This window comes from Coptis chinensis, chromosome 8 (assembly GCF_015680905.1).
Source record: "Coptis chinensis isolate HL-2020 chromosome 8, ASM1568090v1, whole genome shotgun sequence".
NCBI classification, from domain to species: Eukaryota; Viridiplantae; Streptophyta; class Magnoliopsida; order Ranunculales; family Ranunculaceae; genus Coptis; species Coptis chinensis.
In genome coordinates, this window is record NC_141463.1 from 97,324,918 (window position 1) to 97,335,826 (window position 10,909).

A 10,909-nucleotide genomic window follows, 5' to 3' on the forward strand; every position below is an offset into this window, starting at 1 on the left:
ATCGCCAATCTCGCCAAACCGGAGGTAGAGGAGCAATATCCTTTAGCACAACTGGCACAAAATGTCCTTTGTTTATGTGGAAAATGGCGATTATCTAGAACATTTCTTCTAGACCTGTCATCAACAGAAAGTACGTGATACCTAATTGTCGCGGCGTTATGGTGACAAAAACAGAATTAAAATCACTTGCAACTAAGGAACCCATGTCTGGGAGATCAAACCATTCTTTCTCATTCATTGTGGAAGACTTGGTACACTCTAAGTTTCTTTTGTGGTTTTCAAACCCGTTATTACCATACAACTCTGTATAGTAATCTGCATACTGCATCAACTCTTCCAGCATAAGACCCCTTATTGTTCGCTATGCTAAATCATCTGTATATCCTAGTAGTGTAGCTATGGATCTATAACCACAATGTCCATCCGGGGTTATCTCAACCAAATCTTTAATCATATCGCAGATCAAAGGATTAAAGTCACGTAAAATATTTTCCCACTTATACTCGATTTCTCATCTTTTAGAATTATCTCTGACCTAGTATTTTTTTTTTCTGCTTCTTTTCATGTTCTCTTTGGCCTTATTAATGAGTTCTTGAAAGCTAAACGAGTCAAGGTCAGACGATCCACTCACTTCAGGATGAACATCTTCATTTAAATCAGGTAGTCCGCACATGTTGGTTAAAGAATTGGGACATGCAGCTGCTTCACTAATGTTAAAATGAACATTTTGGTTGTTGCTTGTGCCTTGAGCAATATTTGTATCACCTTGTTCTTCAAAAAAGAAATGAGTATGAGACAAGTTAAAATATTACGCAAAAGTGAAATAAGACCAAGCCAACAGAAAAAACAAACAAACCGAGATATACAATATTACTACAGAACTCTTAAACTAAACTACATACTCAAAAATAACAAATAATCGATGCCCATTACCAACAAATAATCTACTTACCTAAAAACAGTTTAATATGCAATCGTACACAAGTATATATACATATATGACAAACCTTTCTTGTTTATGTTTCTCCTTTTTGAAGTCCCCTGTGTTGTGCTTGTGCGCTTCTTTTTAGTTTGCCCCTGTACAACCTGCTCAACATCTTACTAAAATTAATTTAACAAGCTCAACATAATTTAACAAATTCAAATCAAGAACCAAAAATGCTTCTACCCAAGTCCAGCCTATAATTTTATTTTTTTTATTTTTTTTTCAAGTGGAAATTTTATTGATACTGATAAAGAATTTTACAAATAATTAGGACAAACGTACAACAAGCTGCGCCGCAAGTCCTTTCTGAATAGCAAATCATATTCTTCTAAAAACAAACTCGTTAGAACCAGCTGTCATAACATTACTGTCCTATTTATTTTTATTATTTTTTTTTCCCAGTCGGCAAGTTTTTCTTGAACCTTTGCTATCCACAAGTCAGCGATGCCCGAGTAGGCTAGATTGTGGTAACCTGGTATAACTGGTGGCAAGGGAGCATCATCACTAAGTCTACGCGGCACATAATGTATGTCATTATTTATATGAGCAACTGAGATAATGAGAGTATGCTCCAAGTCTGGTGGAGTTCTCAAAGGAAGGTAAGTTAACGATTGCTTTGGTGCTAGGGTGACAAACACACAATTATAAGCACAAGCAGTTAACCAACCCATGTTAGGAAGTTAAAACCACTTAGTCGGGTTCATCATCATCGACTTTGTACATTGTAAATTTCGAATTAAGTGTTCGAAAATGGTGAATCCATACCATTCAATGTACTCTTCTGCATATTCCATCAACTCGACCAATAACCTCTTCCTCACGGTAAACCATCCAGTCTCGTCACCATAGTTCAATAATCTTGCTATGGACTTGTATCCACAGTGTCCATCCCCAAGGACATCCTCACATGAAACAATAAAGTTGTTAAGCAATGGATTCAAATCTTCTAAGAAAGATGTTTGAGCTGGCTTCTTAGGTGGTCTGCCTCTTTTTTTAGGTACTTTTTCAATTGCTTGCGTTTCTCCTTGGTTCTTACGTGGTCTGCTTCTCTTCTTCGGAACTTGTTCACTTGCTTTTTTCTCCTCTTGCATCTGTGCATACTCAAAATCAGATGGTTCTTGTCACACCCCGAATTTCGACAGAATTCGGAAAAACATTATTTGTCCCCGACCCTTCGATCTCCGAGGTGTGACGCACTCTCCACTCCCAAAAGCCCATAAACAGTTTTAAAATATGCGGATAATTTAAAGCCAATAAAATTTTTAACTTAAACAACAGTCATCTTCATTATAAAACAATTTACAAATGAAAAGGCAAATAATATTATCTCAACTGAAAATCTATATCACCTCAAAGGGAAAACAAAACGCAACCTGAGATGCAATGCTAACGCAAACCACAAGCAGCAACCAATCTTCTTCATCACTAAACCTGTCAAAACTTATCAACTATGTTCATTGAATGAACACACCCGATAAGCAAACATGCAAATCGGGTCAGCATTATAAAAATGCTGGTGTGAGTAGCCCTAAAATACAACATATACTATACATATATATACACAAACCATACGGCAGTTAGTTCCTCCACCGAGGCGCCTTAACTTTCAACGACTAATATAACATACTCAAGTACAATAATTAAGGCAGGTAGTTCCTCCATCGAGGCTTTTAACTTCCCACTAACCACACAACATACTATATGCGATCATAAATAAGGCATGTAGTTCCTCCATCGAGGTTTTAGGTTCAACTAAACTAAACTATAACCAACCAAACATATTACCATAATTAGATTATTTCGGGCTTTCTGTGTGTCCCTAAAATCACGTCAGATCTATGTCTTACCTAGTTTCCCGGCTACCACAATCGCGAACCCAACCCGAACATGTACATCCACATGCCTCCCTTACATAATGAGCCACTCCGTGCGTAACCACCCTGGCCCGGGATGCCGCGACACCGTAAATCCTCTCACACGGAAGCCAAATCTATGTAAGTAATCGCCACTATTCGGCATAAAATATTGCGATCATCGCTCTATTTTGCGAACGGAATAATCAAGCCACTATTCGGCTACGCCAGAGGGCCATTCAGCTTTCTTGAAATGCCGAAGGGCGCGAAGGCCATTCAAATTAAACTGAACGCCGGGAGGGCCAATCACATGAGTTGTGGTAGTAGTGGGGTTAGGATTTTCGTTTACGTAATTTATTCGGTGTCATCATTAATGACTCATAAACATTTCTACTATATCGCAATGTGTCAATTACCTTATTGCACTAAGCCATAATATCTAGAAACATCTCAATTATATCTCATAGTCACTTTCATTCTTTCACGTGCCAATATATTATTGCACTACACCACACTCCCGTGGACAAACATTCACCAATACTATGCTACATCATAGTAGCATCTCACATATATAATAATGGAGCGTATATACATTTCTCCAAGATATTGCATTAATATATATATATATATATATATCCCAACATATTATATCATGTCACAATGCTTCAACGTATCACATACATTTTGATAGCATATTAGGAATATAATGTCTCCTAACATCTCAATATCGTCACGTGTCAAAAATACACAACATCAAGGTCAAATCTTTCTTAGATAATGACCACCAATTTATACAAGCTTCCACAGCATTTTATTACTATATGTGTCCATATAATATACACATAAAACGTAGCACAAATAAACAGTCCACAGTCCACAATCAAAGCCCAATATATATATGCTTTACACACTACTCACGTCAAATCTAAATTAGATAGTGACAAACCAAGTTATACAATCTCAACAATATTTTATTACTATATTTATCCATATAATCAAATATGTGAAAAATTGGAAAAGTCAACGGTCAACACATCATGGTGAAGGTCAAACTCAACATGTCATGGTCAAAGTCAAAGTCAACATGCCATGGTCAAAGGTCAAAGTCAACCGTCAAAGTCAACGGTCGATGGTCAAAGTCAAACTGTCCTAGTCAAAGTCAAACTGTCGTTTTCGTGTTCGACAGGTTCATGGTCATAGCCATGGTTCACGGGCTCGTGACCAGGGTAATAATTCGGACCCAACTGGCCAAGCCCAAACCTTAGAACCCGAAAGTCTAAACAGTGAAAGGCCCATGTAGATCTATTTTAAGTTCAATGGACTGGTCCATGCAATATTAGAAACGGGCCCAAAAACTTATACTGAACTGGCCCAAACAGTTAAGTGGTTCGGTCCAAAAATAATTGGATTTGGCCCAATCAAAACTTTAATATAAACTGGTCCACACATACAAAGGCTAAAAAGAATTGGTCCAACACAAAACTAAAAAGAGTTGGCCCAACCAAAACTGATGTGGTCCGGCCCATAACACTTAAACTAAAATCGGGCCCAACCACAACAAAAATTAGAACTCGCCCAAATAACTTAAATAGAACCGCCCACATAAAACCAAAAGGGTTAGGCCCAAAGCCCAAGCCCAAATCGGTGAACAGTTCATCTTCTTCTTCCTCCTCCAAAGACCAAAATCCGCCACCACAATTCCAATCGCCCACCTAATTAACCTAGTCGGTTTTAATCCTTGCAAAACCCCTACAACTTTACTAAAAGCTAAAACCCCAACTTCTAACCCACCATCTTCTCCAAACTAGATCTCGAGAAATCTATGGCCGCCATTAATGGCTTCCCCAAGCTTCCAAATGCCCACTCAACATCAACCCAACTACCCCATACATCAACAATTCAAAATCCCAACCAAAACCGTTGGAACTACAAAAAAACGCAACTTGCGATTATCACAATAAAGCGGTTTACGCCATTAAAGCTTCCTCAAAGCTTTAGCACTCGCTCAACATCAACAATCGAAATCCCTCCAAACATCATCCCCAATGTTCAATCAACACAAAAAAACAACAATCACAGTTCACCTATATTTTTAATGGCGATTTTTTTCATCGCCGCCATTAACGAGGCTTCGACACTTCGTCCAAGCCGCTGATGTAACTCCAACAAGGCCACCCAAGCAAACCTCCATAGCCAAACCTACAATCCCTTTACTCCCCTCCCCCCGACATCATACAACCCAAAACAAACCCACCCACGACAACAAGAAAACGAAGTTCAATACAAAGTTAGTTTGGGGGCGCGCCCCTCAATGACCCCTTCAGAGTTTCGACAGGTTTAATAACTACGCCAAAATGGCATACTACCCTTACCTAGTTTTAACAGTTCAACAGACACCAAAGATAATGAAAAGATGCTTAATTGAAAGAAAACATGGGAATGATAAATCATTTGTCGTATACGGTGAAGTAGAAACGAACTACTCACCGTATTCACAGCTCCTACGAATTCCTCCGAGTCCGAACCGTCGTGCTCCAACGCTCCAAAGAAACCGGTTTTCTCTACGCTTCCATTTTTAATATATTATTATTTTTATGAACCCTATTTTCTAGAAAAGTGTTTATATACTTGGGTCCCAAACCAAGCCCAACACGGACTTCGGCCCAAAAACCGGGCTCACGTGATCCCGAAAGTCCGATTTAATTAATTTTGAAAATAAAAAATTAATTAAATTAATTAATTAAATAGAAAAATACGTATTTAAAAATACGGGCGTTACAGCTATACACATCTCAAAAGAATCTCGTCCCGAGATTTGGAAGTAAAGCTATACGAACAAACAACGTTGGTTATTAACTTAGAACCTATACAAGAATGCACGTTGATTAAACTTAAGCAAGATAACATTGGTATTAATTATTTTACTTAATTCCAGAATATATGTCCTCATGCCATTACAAAACCTATTCCAGTTTAGCTGTCTATATTAAAACAAATTATTACTGTCCCTTAAACGCAACATAAACATATCATTTCTCATTAGCATGCAGTTTCTCGACACGTAGCAAACTCTACGAAAAATTAATATTCTACTTGAACTAATAAATCATACGGGGTAAGTTCATTCATGCATACAACATTATGGAGTCTTTTATTATCATGCATAAAAGAAAAATTAGTGTCCTAGCACACTTAAAACAAAAGTCACTCATGTCATTGATACTACAATAAACTTTATATTACTTTAGTCATGCTCTCAGAAATATTAAATTTAAAACAACCCTTGAATCCTAATTCATGCTTGCAACTGGATCAAATATAGCACGTATTCAAAAAATAAATTTTTTTTTTCATGTTCCTCTATCAAAATCATATAGACTGAAACAAAACAATTAAGAGTAAATACTCGAATATGCCAAAATCATGTGAAACTAATTTAACGATATTAATCAATCATGTCATAATTTATAGGTACGACACACTTATAAGACAAAAATAAAAATCCGTTTGTTTGGAAATAAGATCATCATTATATTAAGACATCCTCTACATAAATTAAAAATAACAATTATCACCATTATTTTAATTAATCATTAGTAACATTGACCTTAAGAAAACAACCTACACATGCATGTTTTCTTGGTACAACAATATTAATCATCACATACATACGGTAATAGTTCATCTATATACAATAAAAAAGCGTGTATACGCAGGTATACATATCTCAAAAGAATACACGTATACGCAAGTATACACACCTCAAAAAAAGAATACACGATATACGCAAGTATATACATCTCAAAAAGAATACACGATATTTTATTATTATATTCAATCTATTTCTAACTAATCACCTCTAACAGATTAATCTCTTTATACTTTAAAAATACTATCCATCCATTACAATGTACGAAAGTGAGGCGCAGATAGTTCCTCCAACACCGAGGCAATTAGTTCCTTACTCAAGACGTCATAAAGTCATCGACTTAATGCAACTCATTCAATATCTATTAAAATATCTTATAGTTTCTTGAATAATAACATAACACTCAAATACAAAGTTCACGCATTGTGTTGTCATACTTAATTCATACTCCACGTGAAAATGATCACCAACAACAAAATCACATTATAGCAAACACACATCATTTTGATCAAATCCATTAATAATTAAGATATTACACATATAACCACTCCTCATATGATAAGGAAAAATAAAAGCATTTCATATGCACTCCACAAGAGTAACTAATATAAATATACACATTACACATACAATCAAATCAAGAAAAATATTGACTCTCTTTATTTTTATATCTCTTTCATTTTCTTTGTAAAAATAAAACAACTAGCGGAAATAGTTTTGAAAATAAAACTTCTTAAACACTACCCATAAACCACGATCCGAGAATCACCTAGACTCACCCTAGTCTAAGCTAACCAAATGCTCTGATACCAAACTGTCACACCCCGAATTTCGACAGAATTCGGAAAAACATTATTTGTCCCCGACTCTTCGATCTCCGAGGTGTGACGCACTCTCCACTCCCAAAAGCCCATAAACAACTTTTAAAAATATGGATAATTTAAACCAATAAAATTTTTAACTTAAACAAAGTCCATTCTTCATTATAAAACAATTTACAAATGAAAAGGCAAATAATATTATCTCAACTGAAAATCTATATCACCTCAAAGGAAAACAAAACACAACCCCGAGATGCAATGCTAACGAAAAACCACAAGCAAAGAACCAATCTTCTTCATCACTAAACTCGTCAAAACTTATCAACTATGTTCATTGAATGAACACACCCGATAAGCAAACATGCAAATCGGGTCAAGATTATAAAAATTTGGTGTGAGTAGCCCTAAAATACAACATATACTATACATATATATACACAAAACCATACCGGCAGCTTAGTTCCTCCACCGGTAGCTTTAACTTTCAACGACTAATATAACATACTTAAGTACAATAATTAAGGCGGTAGTTCCTCCACCGAGGCCTTTAACTTCCCACTAACCACACAACATACTATAATCATCATAAATAAGGCATGTAGTTCCTCCATCGAGGTTTTAGGTTCTAACTAAACTATAACCAACCAAACATATTACCATAATTAGATTATTTGGGGCTTTCTTTGTGTGTCCCTAAAATCCACGCCAGATATCTATGTCTTACCTAGTTTCCCGGCTACCACAATCGCGAACCCAACCTTAACATGTACATCCACATGCCTCCCCTTACATAATGAGCCACTCGTATGCGTAACCACCTCCCGGCGGGATGCCGCGACACCGTAAATCCTCACACGGAAGCCAAATCTATGTAAGCACCGCCACTATTCGGCATAAAATATTGCGATCATCGTTCTATTTTGCGAACGGAATAATCAAGCCACTATTCGGCGCCCGGGGCCAGAGGGCCATTCAATTTTATCGAAATATATACGGCCAAGGCCATTCAAAATTAATCAAACGCCGGGAGGGCCAATCACATGAGTTGTGGTAGTCGGGTTCTAGGATTTTTCGTTACGTAATTTATTCGGTGTCATACGTTAATGACTCATAAACATTTCTACTATATCACGCAAGTGTGTCAATTACCTTATTGCACTAAGCCATAATATCTAGAAACATCTCAATTATATCTCATAGTCACTTTCATTCTTTCACGTGCCAATATATTATTGCACTACACCACACTCCCGTGGACAAACATTCACCAATACTATGCTACATCATAGTAGCATCTCACATATATAATAATGGAGCGTATATACATTTCTCCAAGATATTGCATTAATATATATATATATATATATCCCAACATATTATATCATGTCACAATGCTTCAACGTATCACATACATTTTGATAGCATATTAGGAATATAATGTCTCCTAACATCTCAATATCGTCACGTGTCAAAAATACACAACATCAAGGTCAAATCTTTCTTAGATAATGACCACCAATTTATACAAGCTTCCACAGCATTTTATTACTATATGTGTCCATATAATATACACATAAAACGTAGCACAAATAAAAAAAAAAGTCCACAATCAAAGCCCAATATATATATGCTTTACACACTACTCACGTCAAATCTAAATTAGATAGTGACAAACCAAGTTATACAATCTCAACAATATTTTATTACTATATTTATCCATATAATCAAATATGTGAAAAATTGGAAAAGTCAACGGTCAACACATCATGGTGAAGGTCAAACTCAACATGTCATGGTCAAAGTCAAAGTCAACATGCCATGGTCAAAGGTCAAAGTCAACCGTCAAAGTCAACGGTCGATGGTCAAAGTCAAACTGGTTCTAGTCAAAGTCAAAATGGTTTCAAAATTGTTCGGTTCATAGTTCATGGTCATAGCCATGGTTCACGCGCATCGACTGTGGTAATAATTCGGACCCAACTCGCCAAGCCCAAACCTTAGAACCCGAAAGTCTAAACAGTGAAAGGCCCATGTAGATCTATTTTAAGTTCAATGGACTGGTCCATGCAATATTAGAAACGGGCCCAAAAACTTATAATCGAATCGCCCAAAAGCGGTTAAGTGGTTCGGTCCAAAATAATTGGATTTGGCCCAATCAAAACTTTAATATAAACCGGTCCACACATACAAAGGCTAAAAAGAATTGGTCCAACACAAAACTAAAAAGAGTTGGCCCAACCAAAACCGATGTGGTCCGCCCCCATAACACTTAAACTAAAATCGGGCCCAACCACAACAAAAATTAGAACCGCCCAAATAACTTAAATAGAACCGCCCACATAAAACCAAAAGGGTTAGGCCCAAAGCCCAAGCCCAAATCGGTGAACAGCTTCACCTTCTTCCTCCTCCAAAGACCAAAATCCGCCACCACAATTCCAATCGCCCACCTAATTAACCTAGTCGGTTTTAATCCTTGCAAAACCCCTACAACTTTACTAAAAGCTAAAACCCCAACTTCTAACCCACCATCTTCTCCAAACTAGATCTCGAGAAATCTATGGCCGCCATTAATGGCTTCCCCAAGCTTCCAACAGCCCACTCAACATCAACCCAACTACCCCCATACATCAACAATTCAAAATCCCAACCAAAACCGTTGGAACTACAAAAAAACGCGAACTTGCAAGATCACAAGAATGGCGGTCGCCGCCATTAAAGCTTCCCTCAAAGCTTTAGCAGCTGCGTCAACATCAACAATCAAATCCCTCCAAACATCATCCCCAATGTTCAATCAACACAAAAACAACAATCACAGTTCACCTATATTTTAATGGCGATTTTTCTTCTGCCATTAACAGAGTTTTATCGGACATTTCGTCCAAGCCGCGACGAGAACTCCAACAGCCACCCAAAGCAAACCTCCATAGCCAAACCTACAATCCCTTTACTCCTCCCCGACATCATACAACCCAAAAAACAAACCCACCCACGCACAACAAGAAAACGAAGTTCAATACAAAGTTAGTTTGGGGGCCCTCCAATGACCCTTCAGAAGTTTTCGGATAGGTTTAATAACTACGCCAAAAATGGCATACTACCCTTACCTAGTTTTAACAGTTCAACAAGACACCAAAGATAATGAACGATGAAGCTAATTAAAAAAAGAAAACATGGGATAAAGAAAAATACATTTGATAACGGTGAAGTAGAAACGAACTACTCACCTGTATTCACAGCTCCTACGAATTCCTCCGAGTCCGAACCGTCGTGCTCCAACGCTCCAGCAAACCAGTTTCTCTCTGCCTCCATTTTTAATATATTATTATTTTTATGAACCCTATTTTCTAGAAAAAGTGTTTATATACTTGGGTCCGAAACCCAAGCCCAACACAGACTCGGGCCCAAAACCAGGCTCACGTATCCCGAGTCCGATCCGACGAATTTTGAAAATAAAAAATTAATTAAATTAATTAATTAAATAGAAAAATACGTATAAAAAAAATAAAATGCATAAAGCTATACACATCTTCAAAAGAATCTCGGCCCGAGATTTGGAAGTAAAGCTATACTTAACAAAAAACGTTGGTTATTAACTTAGAACCTA

General features: G+C 37.0%; 1 long non-coding RNA gene across 1 annotated transcript; it reads right to left on the reverse strand.

Moving 5' to 3' along the window:
• Positions 1–2,228: 2,228 nt before the first annotated feature.
• Positions 2,229–10,606, reverse strand: LOC147484865 (uncharacterized). The gene is made up of 2 exons (XR_015206989.1): positions 10,530–10,606; positions 2,229–2,433 (listed from the first exon to the last, which is right to left on the reverse strand). It is a non-coding gene; the product is annotated as an uncharacterized LOC147484865 (long non-coding RNA).
• Positions 10,607–10,909: the final 303 nt, after the last annotated feature.